Source organism: Balearica regulorum, chromosome 6 (assembly GCF_011004875.1).
Source record: "Balearica regulorum gibbericeps isolate bBalReg1 chromosome 6, bBalReg1.pri, whole genome shotgun sequence".
NCBI classification, from domain to species: Eukaryota; Metazoa; Chordata; class Aves; order Gruiformes; family Gruidae; genus Balearica; species Balearica regulorum.
This window is the reverse complement of record NC_046189.1, coordinates 2,451,304-2,465,298: the sequence shown is the minus strand read 5'-3', so window position 1 is coordinate 2,465,298 and position 13,995 is coordinate 2,451,304. Positions and strand designations below refer to the sequence as shown.

General features: G+C 43.4%; 1 protein-coding gene across 1 annotated transcript in view; it reads left to right on the top strand.

Annotated features, from left to right (window-relative positions):
- TRPM8 (transient receptor potential cation channel subfamily M member 8) overlaps positions 1-13,995 on the top strand; it is a 147,875-nt gene that overhangs the window by 53,458 nt on the left and 80,422 nt on the right. The window contains exon 3 of the mRNA XM_075755901.1: positions 13,593-13,744. The gene's annotated coding sequence lies outside the window, so the exon portion shown is untranslated. The remainder of the gene's footprint in view (positions 1-13,592; positions 13,745-13,995) is intronic.

Here is a 13,995-nt window from a genome sequence, read left to right as displayed (position 1 = left end):
TTCCATGTGGTTGGAGTAGGTACTTAATGTGGGGTCCTGTGCCCCAGCCAGCATCTTGCCACAAAGGCATTACTTTTATCTGAGCTCTGCCAGGCTGGTAATGGGGTTGGGGTTGGGTGGTTGTTCAAAGAGGGTGGTCAGAAGGACAGAGCTGTTTTCTTGCTGGGCTGCAGGGCAGCTGTGAGCACAGCCCCTCCAGTCCAGCCGTATCTACCCTTGGTTACCAAACCCACAACTGTTTTGGTAGTCCTGGGTGACCGCGGGGCTTTGCTTACCCTTTCTTTCCTTTGGTGATGGTAACAGACCAGTGACTCACTAGAAAAAACACAAGCTGTCTTCTAAGGGTTTTCAGAAGTTAGTGTGCCTCTGAATTATTTTGTTCTGCCAGCCAAGTACTGTTAAGCTGCTAATAAGAAAGGGCTAAATCTCACCGTTCCTGTTTTCCTCCTCTTTACTGAGGGTTGGAGAAAGACAAAGCTGGTGTTGAGAAGTCAAAGGCACTGGGCTCTTAAATTATGCCATGTTTGTGAAGCTGCTGAGTGTTACATCATTTTGGAAGAAGGATTCTGGCTTTTCAGCTGTCCCCCAATCTACTAATGACCTGCTGGTAGGAGCTGAGAAGGGTGTAAGAGCTGGTCCTGGGAGCTTGACTCTAGACCTGGGAACCTGCCAGCTGGAGAAGGGTGAGGTGTGCATACAGGACTTTGTGTCATCAAAACAAGATGATGCTGTTCCTTAGCCTAGCTGCAGCTTTATGTTTTTCCCTGTTGGAGCTCTAGTTTCAGAAAAACGTGCTGTTTATCGTGATTTCTCTGTTTGGGTGGGTGGTAGACGCAATGAGCCCACATATGCTACTCTCTCCTTGCCTCTTGGAGCCCGTGTATAGTGGGTCTCTAAGAGTCTAGTAACTCAGCTATAAGAGCAGCTTTCAACATACTGAAATTGTAGGCTTAATTTCAATGTGGCTGGCTTAAAAGCAGAACAGCTTTCTTTTTGCTTTGTCTTCTGGCAGAATGCCAGGCTCCCCCAGCTTCCTGCCGTGGTTGTGGTGGCTTTCCAAATGACAGAATAAATCTACTTCCCCCCCCACACCCCTTCCTAGCCCTCCCTTGAGGGACTCATGAAAGCCCTGCTCTCTGAAAGGCACATTAGAAGCCTTAAAATGCCCCCCATAAGAGTATCAAAGTGTGACGTGAGAGAATAATCTACATAATCAGATTTTTGGTTTTATCTGAGCTTTTTGTACAGAAAAGGCTGTGTATGACATGTTCTTCACTGAAATCTGAACAGCGACCTCCTCTTTCACCCCTCTTTCTGTTTATTTAACGTACAACAAATGTCTCTTTTTGGCCTAACTGACATGCAAAAACTTTTGGAGGGCAGAGGAGAATGCAAGAGCCTGAAAGAAATGGGATTAATTGATCTCTAAGACAATAGACAATAGAGTATCCTTACTAGCAAAGAGGTATCAAATGGGAAATAGGGAATAAATCACCTCGACTGATGAGGATTCAGGAGTTAGTGGAACATCTGGATTGGATGTTCTTGCTGTTTCTTGTGGCTTTATTTTGGTGATGCCATAAAAAGCAAATAACAATGGGCTGAGTGGAGCAGGCAGGTGAAAATGGGCATTAGCAGGCTTAGCTGATTAAAAGAGTTAGATTGTGATAGATCTCACTTGAAGCTTTATGGGAGATGGACCAAGACCATGGATACAGACTACTAAACTGTTCTTTTTGCAGTGGTCCTGCTGATGCTGGACAGGACAGTGAAGTGCTGCCTCTTCTAGAGGTTACCGGTAGCAAGGAGGTACATTTTATGCTGGAGAGCTTGAAATTTTATGCAGTCCAGTGAGTTGCAGTTGAGACTGGGGCTTGTGTTTACTTGCCCATGAGGTCTCAAAGAGCAGATGGTGAGAGTGAGAAAGGCAGAGTTTTGCAGCCTTTGAGATTATTTTTTTTTAAAAAATCAGCAGTGTGGGTACAAAATTTAGGCTGCAATAATATTTTGTGACAATAGCTGATAATAGCGATGAGAAAAACTAGCATTTGATAGCTTATTGCCTCAGCCTGGGGAAGGGTAAATCCAGGTTCATCCATCTGTGCTTTGCTGTAGTTTTTCTTAGGGAGCATCCTGGAAGCTATATCCTTGCAGAGGGAGTAAAGAATGAATATACAATGCTGCTTTTAGTTGAACTTATTTGTGAAAATGTTTTTTTTTTTCCAGGAACACATAAAAATAGCAGCCAGCCCTCTCTAGCCCTAACAGCATATGGCTGTAAGCTCAGCTTTGAAGTTCACCAGTTGCTGCAGCTCCTCCAAGGAGGTTAAAATGCTTCTGTAATAGAAGTGACCTGAGGAATTGGGTTCATGACTGCATTCCCCCAGCACCAGGCTGGTGCCTGGAGGCCGAGGCATTTAAATGAGTTGCCCTAAATGGAGTTGTTAAATTCCTCAGTGCCTCTGATGCCAATGTGGGAGAGCTCAGCTGTGGTTCCCAGGCCGGTTTTGTGTCCCCAGCCAACGGAGCTGTGTGTGTGTGTAAACCCCATCTTCGGCTCCCAGGGCTGCTGAGTGGCAGTGAGCATCGCACACCCTTCCCTGTGCCTTCCCCTCTCCTCTAACTGCTGCTGCCTTGGGTGGCTTATTGGTAGCTGTTCCCCTTGACTGTGGTTTACTATTGCAGGCCGTTTGGTTTGGCAAAGCTCTACCAAGATGTATAGAAATGTGTCTGGCTACAGCTCACCTTTGCAAGCTTTTGCTTCAGTTGGAAAATTGCATTTACCGTTCAGCTCTCCTGAGCTGAGTGTTTTCTTCAGGAATGTGGAACGAGTCCTACTTCTGGCTGGAGTCTGTGTTAGTCTATTCCAGAAATTAGGCAGCTGCCCAAAAGTCTGCCAAGGGGCAAAACCTAGTTCTTGCTGTTACAGCTTTTAATAAATGAGACTGGTAGGTGAGTCCATGACCACCTGGGCCCCTGCTGCTACAAATACTGTGCAGCAGATTCATGTGGATGTCAAAATCCTGAACGAGTTCAGCTTCCCCTGAACTAGTCTGCTGCTTTGGAAGTGACCTACTTGAAAATACAGCCGGTAATGTAATTATCATCAGGAAGCAACTCACCTTCTGTTGCTTAATTATATTTTTGATGTATACTTAGTCCATTTCAAAGAAGCTGTGTTGGATGGCACCCTGGATTTCCCCTTAATTACTGTTGAATGGTAATTGCCATGTAATTACACTGTTATGAATATAATGTGCATGCATTATTGTGGGGCAGTGATTTATGGAATGTAAGCATATTTTAAGTGTTGTAGATGTTCTTCACACAGGATTGCTAAGCCCTTTAATGACAGTGGTCTCTCACTGCTATCCAATGTGTTAATTTTTCTTGTGTTTAAGGTCTCCTGTAATACCACTGCTTCATCACCCAGCCAATATTCTGGAAATTACACTGGCTGGTTGTGGTGAGGTATCTAATGATCCTCATCGTGCTTAGAAAAAAAAAATAAATTGCTAGTGCAAAAATAAATCAAGTGTACTAATAAACAGGTTGAAGGACTTCTAGTGAGAGTATTTTGGTACTGCTGTGTGCTTCAAGGTGCTTGGTTGATGTTGGTTTAAAAAAAGGAGTGGTTAGTAATCCCATTGCTGACAGGATATAGGTTCAATTAAATGTTAGTGCCTCACCTGTGCACACAGGAGTAGTGACTCTCTATGTAATCCTTTCCTTCTGGTAGCTTACATGATAGCTTTGCCAGGGCACTTCTGAAAATTAAATTTACCCTAAAAGGATAAAGTACCTCCGGAGATTACCTTTGCATGAATTGCTTTCATAAATAGGTCGTGACACCAAAGGGGCAACAGAGAAGGTCTTAAATCCCTTACTGCATGTGGCTTTGTAGCACGGGAAGCTGTTATGTACAGAAATGAAAAAGTTCACAATGGGCGAGTGTGCTGAGTAGTGTAGCATCCAGTTGATTGCAGATGGAAATTTGGAAGCACAATAATTTGTGCATCGCTAACCCTAACCTTGGTTCAAGATTTAAAGGTGTTTGTGGTGGGTTTTTCTTTTGCTTCAGGATGTCCACTTAAAACTTACTACGTGACTCCCCTGCTGTTAACGTGCTTTGCACATCTGCTCCGTTTCACTGTGTTTCTAGTGACAGGATTACCTGTTTTCCTGTGTACTTCCAGCATCATGTCATTTGGTGCAGATGTGGAGCCAGGCGTGATCCTTATTTCACTTATGTAGTTACATGCTGTCATCTCCTCTTCGCTTATATGTTCATGTGCTCCCGTGCTGCAGTCCTGTGCCTCCCTGTACCTGGCAGAAGAAAGAACATGAGCAGCACACCCGCAGCAATAAGACCAGCAAGGTTCTTCAGAGAACAGGGTATCGCACAGTTTTATTCAGTGCAACGCAAAAGGAAAGGTATTACAGAAAATGGGAAAGGCAGAACCTCTAGTTCATCACAGGATTCTCCTTAAGGTGCTTTTAGAAGTGTTGGGCCACTGCAGTGTAGGGACAACTAAAAGCTGTAGGCTGTGTTTAAATGCTAGCCGTGGAAACGGCAGTGTTTGCCCTTGCTGCCCTGGTGATTGCGGAGGGAATTGCAATCCCAGAGATCCGTGGCTGATGAAGTGAGCTGCGAAGAGGAGAGGCACCCACTTGGCAAGACCTTTTGCAGCAAGTACTGTATGATGACTGATTGTAAATTGCCTGGGAAAGGCTTTCTGAGCAGCTTAGTTCCTGGAATTAAGATTATTTTCATCCTTCTGGACTTCTGCAGCACATCTTATGCAAATGAAAACTGTACCAGGAAAAATAAATCTTCAGTTGAGTGCTTGTGCACAAATGTTACTCTTGCCATATAGTCCCAAATTTAGCAAAACTGAAGTGACTGGACAAAACTGAACTTCATCTCTGTTTCCAATGGAACCAAACGTGATGAAATTAAGTATGACTAAACCATGCAGGCAAACACATTTTTATCCTGAACTAAATTTGTATGTAGGCTTGGTTCACTGCTATGCACAAAGAGTGAAACTGGCTGTGAAGAGGACAAAGAGCTCATCACAAACACGTGCAATTGCTTTGACACGCCGCACAGTGAGGGCAATGGCTTTGCTGAAACTTGGCCAGACAGCTGCATCGCTGGCTTTTCTGTGAACATGCAACTAATAAAATTCTTTATAAGCCTTCATGTAGCTGTACCGCTACTTTCATAGATTTTTATTCATGGCTTGGGCACCAGCCAGATAATGACATGTGAGTCCCATGCTTGTTGTCCTGGTGGCTGCACGCAGCTCTCTACTTGTTTGGAGCAGGGTAGTGGATAGCAAGGGATCCTTGCTGCTATGGTCACTGTTTTCCTGCCTCTTAGCCTTGTCAGCCACCTACTTGCTGTTTTTCATCTTCCCTGCACCCTGATTTTTGTCTCTTGTTGGAAATAACCCAGCAAGGCTTGATTAAGTTTAACTTTTAATCTTTTTTTTTTTTCTTGAGACTTGTGTTTCTTGGTCTCTGGGATTCTGCCCCAGGACACATGTGCACAGCTTGTCTGTTGTCGTGGGCACAAAGCAGCCTCTGCAGTTTGCTAAGCCAGCATCTCTTCTACAAGTTTTGCAGAAGAGATGAACCGAGCCTTGTAGGACACTGAGCTGCCAACATAGCCAAGTACTCCCCCAAGGCTGGGGAAGAGTAGTTCCTTTTTTAGGTTTAGCCAAACTTTTCCCTTGAACAGTGTGCTCCCCTTTGAGGACAAGAGCAGGTAATCCCTTACAGATGGAGGAGCAATACCTGTTTCACTGATAAGCGAATGCACCAGCTAATTTTTGTGCTGAGTTATGTGTATGCAGTATCACTGCTTCTCTGCTGGGCAGAGTCCAGAATAAAACCCCAGAGTGGCTGTTGCTTCTGGTACATCTTACTTTTCAAGGCCTTTAGCAAGCCTTCATCCCTGGGGAGGAGAACAGCTTTCTTCAAAGCTGTTCATCAAGCAAAATATCTTTTTCCATTTCTGGCTAGAGCATCATTTTCACCTGGGGTGGATTAACCTTGGCTGGCTAGCAGGAACCCACTGACCCTTTCCTTAACAGGACAGGAAAGAACAGAGTATGAAAAAGCTTGTGGGCCTAGATAAGGACAGGGAGATCACTTGCGAATTAGTCATGGGCGAAACAGACTTGGGGAAGATCAATTTATTGCCAATTAAAAATAGAACAGGATAGTAAGAAACAAAACTAAACCCACCTTTCCCCTGTTCCCCCCTTCATAGACTATGGGAAAACAGTTTTTTCTTTTTTTTTTCCCTTACAATCAGAAAACATGAGGCTCTTCCCAAAGATCTGATTAAATCATTAATCTGCGCATCCAATATTTCACTCCTCTTCTACCACTGATGCTAATCTAGTAGTCTGAAGAGTGTGAAATGCTGTAGGAAGGCTCACTTACACTCACTGGTGTCTGCATTGGCCACAATTAATTATGGCTGATTACTGTAAATGCCTTTAAAAACACATCTTTAAGGCGAGGAGCACTTTGAGCTTGCACAAGCACCTTGCACCTGTAGTTCTATGTACTTCTGTCTGAGAAGTGATTGTCTCTGCATCTCTGCATCTTTGTAGACTGGATGTTCTGCCAGTTGTGGGACAGTTATGGATTCTCTAATGACTGTTTTCTGTGCTGTGATTATGTCAGTTTGTGTAGGAGTGGCAGAAAATAGCAGCTATTTAACATGAGACGATCCATTCAGCTGCAGTGTCAAGAAGTCGTAGTGGTGGGCTCAAGTTGATGTGAAAAACCCCTTCTTCACAGAGATGAAACCAGTGGGAAGAGGGGCTAGATAGCATTTTCCAAATAATAATTTGTCTGTTCCCTTTAGAAACTGAAGACTTCGTTTAAATAGCAACCCTCCTACAACATATTTGCTGTAGTAAGTACTATGCTTTCAGAGGTGATTGCAAATGCTAGTGTGAGTGCAGAGACTTGGCTGTTCTGGTCAGCTGTCCTTAAATAAGACTCCAGCCTGTGGTGCTCCTTGCTAGTAGGCTTAATCTTCTGTTTACAGTATGATCTTGATCTTCTGTCATGGAAATAAAAATAAAGATGAGAGGAGCCAGAAGGAAACAGCTGTCGGCTTTATACTTGTACTCATTTTGATGCTTGCATCCTGCTGTTCACCATGATTCAACCCCCTGCCTCCAGTACAAGTATCAAGCTTTCTCAAATTCACTTATACAGGTTATTTCAGTAAACTTCCCACACAGTTTGCAAACATTTAATGTTGGAGTGAACCCATTAAGCTGTTTTGTGATTATTTTTTTTTTTTTTAACCTGTATTCCTCTGAACTGCAGGTTGCAGTTTCTGGTTCTTGTAGTTTTTATTGGGTACAAGACTATGCACTGGTAGAATTGCACCCTTCCAACTTGTGAAATTATTCTTAGATGCCTTCTGTATGGTAAGCAATGCAATTGTATCTCCAAAGTTGCAAGTCCAGCTTGATTGCTTAATATCTAAAAGTTCCTGTGGTATCCTTTTAGGAAGGTGATGGTAGTCCAAGGTGATCTGTGTTGGCATGCCTTAGATAGCTAACCCTCGGAAACTGAGTGTGGTTGCTTCACAGTGAAATAATTGGGAAGGATAGGGCTCCATGTGGAATTTTAACAGCAGACAGACAGAGGTGGCTTGATTCTCATGAGTGTCTTGTACCTGTCCTTACCTGCTGTATTTGCAGTGGAGATTTTGCTTCTACAAGTCGTCCCTAGCTGTTGCCCAGACAGATGTTTCATTGTGGTCTGGAATGACTCTTCCATGTCCATGTTTGCACAAAGTTATCTATCTGCAAGGTGAAGAGCACCTTCCAGAGTCAGGTCTCTCTTTCCTGGTGTGTGCTCTGTGATGCTCACCAACAGATTTGTCTAGCCCCGTTTCTGCAGCAAGGAGGCTGCACTTCAAAGCCAAACTTGCCTGGTACTTGTGCTAAGAAATTTTTGACTTCATGAACATTTTCCCAGAAAGGGCACAAGGGATTGATTTGACCCAGAGCTCCTTTGGCAACTACGCAGTATCCTTGCATCAGCTCATCCTATGAGAGATTCAGCCAGAGAGAACAACCTGGCCTTCCTTTTACTGTAATTGCTGCTTTTGCTAGATATAAAATATAGAAAATAAACTTTGTTTTGAGCACCTGAAGAGCCCCCTTCATATTTGGGATAAAGATGTCTCAGATCTGATGCCCATCTCCTTTCCAGTCCCAAATATTAAAACCAAGTATGCCAAATAGGTTATGCGCACCTGAATCAAACCATTTTTTTTGTAAGCCTTCAATGTGGATTGAAGCTGTACACCTTTGAAATGGTTAGCTAGGCTTTATATTGCTCCCTCTCTTACTTTCCTTCAGTCATTTGCAATTCAAATGGCACCCAGCTGATGAGTCTGCAAAAGTGTTATTCAGAAATCATTGAAATACTAAAAGAGAGCCTCCGTATCTATTTTGCCCCAAACCCCTTTCTGTATTATGAGCTCGGAACAGAAGCTGCTGATTGAGTGAATTTGAAAACTAGGTCTTGCCACATTCACAGGGATTTGCTCCCTGGAGGGGAGTTGGGTTTGAAGTATGATGTGTGTGTATTTGACACTAAAATATGGTAGTTTTGTTGTTTATTTTCCCCTTGCCTTCGAAAATAATTAGTTTAAACCTTCTCAGGAAGCATTCACAATCTAGTTCAACTGAGTAGTTGAGGTTTTTTTTTCAGGCTGGCAGAAAACAAAAAATCTTGACTGTGGCTCTTTGACATGCCTGCAGAAAAACACAGATCTGAAGCAATTCAAAATTTGAGATTAATGCAGCTCAATTAGGCTTCTGGAAATATGTTTTCTTTACCCATGAATGAGGAAGATGAACTCAAAATAGATCCCTTTAACAAAAAGCATTATCCTTAAGCCATATATCTAGACAAGTGATTCATAAAACCAAAAAATCTACAGAATTTATGAGCTGATGGATAGGATTTGTCAGCAGAAGTAGCTGCGGTTTAATTGGATTGCACAGCACACAGTTACTGTACTTCGGGTTGGACCAGGTACTGGACCAGGGATTAGAAGCAAGACCTTCTGAAGTGGGACTATCTTGCTGGTATGGTTTGGTAGGCTCTGAGCAGGCCTTGCTGCAATTAGTGATACATGATCATAACTGTGCAACGAGCAGTAAAACCCAACGAGAGAAGCTGCTCCATTGTACTGTACCTCAAATGACAGCCAACTAGTAGGTATTTTAACTAGCCTATATAACGTAGCTTAGTGACAGTGTGAGATCAGGCATATCAATTAATTGGCTTGAACAAGCTGTTTGGATAAATGGATATGAGTGTTTTGCTTAAATACAAGTTGCAAGTATTGACCAAACCTCGTACGGTCTGCACAATAGTCTTAGAATTGTGTTCATCTGAGTGGATTTTAAATCAGAATCATCAGACCAACAGGAAAGGCTGAGGTTTTCATTGTTCATCAGCACAAACTACTAAACTATATCAGCTTTCCCTGTTGGGGAAGTAGTAGAGTAATTACTTGACTATTTTGTGCCTTTTTTTTTAAACCCATATGGGTTGTTCACTTAAACTTGTGGCCGCAAGCTCGTGAACCTTTATAGTCTCTTGTAAGTGTGTGGTCTTTGGGGATTTTGCTTATGTTTTCTCTTAACAGAAAACCTAGCTTGGCGAACAGCTGAAACAAGAACCTGCAGTGGGAGTGCTGCGTGTTGAAGGAGGAAGGCAGCTATGATGAGGTCTGAATGTTCTCATCTCAATGTATATATGCTGAGTTTGAGGTCAGAATGCTTATTGTAACACAAAGTGGGCAGGGGAGCTCATGCCCTAGGTTGCAGAGGTAAGGGCACTGGCTAACTCTGCCTAACTCTCATCTTCCAGCACAGTGTTGCTTGAGGATTTCAATGTGTGTCTGATATTTCACCAGATCTGGTTTTAATGGTGTCTGGGCCAACTTAGACAAAGGTACTTCTGCGGCCCAGCATATCTGAAATTCCGTACTGGGTCAACTTTTTGTCCTTGTGCTAAACCTGGAGACTGACCTGTGCTAAGGGCCAACTGGCTTAGGAGGATTTGACAACACTGACACAGCTCAGATCTGGAGTTCAGTACTAAGAAATATTTTAAGCCCTGTGTCAGATGTGTTCTAAGTAGGGCTCAGTACTATATCACTTAACTTCTGTACCCAAGCAAGCATAAATCCTCTCTATCTTTTGTGAGCCTGAATTGTTATAAATAATGGTGGCCAAGCTGAGCATTTTTTTTTTTTTACATGCACTAATGGTTAATAAAGGAGGTGGGGGGAGTGAGCTCTGAGTAGTGCTATGCCCAAGCCAGAGGTAAGAGACTTTTAATCCACTTTTAGACATGAAAAGCAGACGCTGGTTGGCTCTTATATGTTAGAGTTTCAGGGCACAGCTGGAAAAAAAAAAAGGCAACTACAAACAAGCAGCTGCTTACCTTCTTTCCCTAATGTACATTGGACATGATCCTTTAACTTGCAGATAGGGAGTAGAGGATTCAGTAAGACTCTAATACTTGGCTTTGAAAAAAAAGAAAGGAAAAAAAAAAAAAGCTCAATTTACCACTGCCCAGCCATCCCGTGCTCAGCACTGATCTTACCCAGTGGAGTTTGTTGTACTTCAGCATGGGCAATAGCTTAGCTGAATTTACTGTAGCCTCTGTCAATTAACTCAGTTCCTGGGATTTAAGGTAGATCTTTGTTCTGTAAATGTGATTAAACTGTCTTACTGTATCTTACTATAGGAGGAGAGACTGAGTTTAACTCCTCGCTTTAACCAGAGCTCATGGATGTGACAGCTATACCAAACTTTTAACTTGCTGTGGCACGCTCCAGTAGTGTGCCTAAGTGTGGCTAAGCACAAATAACTGCTTTTCGCATAACTCTGAGAAATCACTGTAAGTCAGTGGCATTCTGGGGGAGCTGGGGCACCTGTCTGCTGTGCTGTCTTCTTCCAGTTTTAGTGACGATGTGAGAGTGAAATGTGACAACCCACATCCATCTTTCTGGGCTCTCTGCCATTTGGTCTTGCTCTTTCATGTGAGCTGCTTCTTGAGCTCAGAGCTGAAATATTGGGGGACTTGCTGCCCTACGTTTGTGCATGATTCCCACAATGATTTCCATCTCTTAATGGGTGTAAATGTTTAGTAGTTAGACCACGAAGCTTAAACATGCTGAAGTGGAAAGGACTTGAAATGTTTTTACTCTTGCCTACAGAGGCAGTTTAAATAGGACCAGGATCAGTAGTGTGCTTCACTTAGAGCTGTGCACTTGCAGCTGTAAGGAGTACGGCTCTTCTGGCTTACTACAGACTGTCTAAACTCTACACTGTCTATAAGGGAAGGCCTCTTGACCAGTGCCTCTGAGTACTTTCCTTGCAGTGTGTATCCTAAGCAGCTAGAAGGGTACGCCATCAAAAATTGTGCAGCAATGAAGCATGGATATTTTGGTCCTGGAGAACTGTGAGAAGGGAGACCCTGCTGCCAACTAGAGCAGTTGAGCTGTTTGGCCAGAGTGGTGTGCATCTGGTGAAACATCTAGTTATCTGTTGACCATGTCCTTGAAAAGGCTAAGAATAAAATAGAGGGATTAGAAAGAGATCCAAGTGGCTTCTCGTGCAGATTTGTTGTGACTGTCACTTGGTGTTCCTGGGATTTACAATTAAAAGTGCAATTGGATTTCCAAGGAAGGCAGAGGATAAGGGAAGCAAAGGAAACCTGTCTAGGAGAATCTACTCCAGTGTTATATTGTAAGGGGATACTGGAGGCAGTCCAGGTGAAGACGCAAAGGGGCAAGTTCTCTTTCAGAACTAGTTAAACAGCCTTGACTCAGGATTTGGGAGCTTAGAAGGTAAGCAGCTTTCTAGGTGGGAATTATTGTTCCGAACTGGAAAGCTTAGACTGGTCTCAGTGGAGAAGAAAACATCTTAGAACTTTCTGCAGTGGCTTCTGGCAGTGCTTCGTTGACCGGTTCTTAATTCAAGCAGTAGGCATGTTGGCGTAGGTGATGATGACTTGCTTCTGTTGGCATAGATGATGATGACTTGCTTCTCCTCAAGGCAAGCCATGTGACATGGTTTACTAAAAGCATTGAAAACAATGGCTAAAATAGCAGGGACTCAGTGAAGGAAAACCAAGATAATGACAATTGTGTGAAGCAAACAAGGTAAGAACAAGCACAGACTGATCCGCATGAGGAATTCAGACCTTCTTGGTGGCTGCCTGCCACTGGGGTGTGATGGTATGTGAGCAAACAGCTGCCTGGATGTGTTGGGCTCTGTTACTGCCTTGGGGCAGACACAGGCTCTGAAGATGTGACCTACTGACAGAGATGGCAACGTCGAATAGCTCTGAGCCTAAAAACCCTCCTTTCCAGACTGAAAGACCATCTTCTTCTTCTGGGAATGTCCTCTACCTCTTAACTTTGGTGGGGTCAATGGCGTAGGAAGCTACATGATCCCAGGAGAACGCAAGTACTCCATTGATGTAGGCTCTTCTAGGTTGACTCTAAGCTACTGAGCAAGTTAGGGGGAGGATGCCAATGATTTGCTGGGTAGAAGAAAATGAAGGTAGAAGTCAAATGGCAGATTTGATGCATCTGGAGGAGCCTGGGCTTCCAAGATGCCATTACAGTGTGCTGTCTCTTGCCCTGTGGGGGAAGCTGCAAGGGTGACTAACAATACAGATGTAAAATTCCTGTTTCTGCAGGCACACAGCTGGTACCAAATCCAGGCTTAAAAACATCTTTTTTTGGAAACTGCATTTATTCTGGGAATGTGTTAAAACAAGAGTCCCAACTCTTAGTGCTTCCAAAGCAGAGACAAGATCATCCACACAAATATAATATCTTTGGGACAGAGCTGTGGTGGGGTTTTTTTTTGGTTTTTTTTGTTTGTTTTTTTTTTTGCAACAGAGCATCACAGGAAGTACCAGGCTGCTCCCTAGCTGGAGTGGCACTTCTCCTTAAACTGCAGTCCTCTCTTTATCTTTCTTCAATCCTATCTGTAATATGTTACTGTATTCTACAAAAATCCTTGCTTCTTCCACTCTTCAGTATGATGAGTCTGCTGACAGCGACGTTGTCAGCTGGTTTGTAGTCCAGCTTTGTTAAACCAAGGCACTAATACCCTTTGATTCATCTATTTGACTGCAGTGAAAGGCTTAAAACAGCAGGCTCCAAAGCTCTGCACTGGATTTGTTTGTAAATGTAGACACTTAATGGTGAAAAAAGGTATGCCATCGCTTCAGAGCCTGAAGAGGCTATCTAAACCTCTGCCCTCAGCACTTTCAAACCATAATTAAGAGTTCAGGCATGTTTGGCTGAGGAAGCTTGTTAGCTTGGCAGAGGAGGGGGATTGTTTTCCCTGTAATGTGAAAGATTGAGTCCTAATTACCTAGTTGAACATTTGGTGTCACGCACGCTGAGTGACTGAATGCAGTAGCTGAAGATATAATTTCACTTTGGGGGATCATTGTAATTGCTTGGCCAGCGAAGTACCTGATCTTGTCATGTTTTGCTGCAGGGAGACATTGAAGTCCTGGAGATCCCGATGTCTTTTCTGCAGTGTGGGAAGGAAATGAAAAGCAAAACTGCGAAACTACTTGTTTCATGCGTTCCTGGCCTGTGCTTGCTGCTGCAGTATCCCAGCGCCATCCCAGCAACGTGTTAGGTGACGTGAGTAACTTCTGTCACATGCTGTTTGTTCTTTCATCCTCTTCCTGGGGTGGATGTGGCTGTGCAGGGGCCTCGTTTCAAATGTGCATGCCTTTATGCATTTGTTAAAGACAGGAGGGTTACAGAAATGCGTGTTCATCCATAGACAAAGCTGCTCTCAGAACTGCATGGAGGTATGGAATGGTGATGCTGTTTGCTGAATGAGGATAGTTTTGTGGCTGTTTTTACTCTAACAGAATTTAATTTTGCTT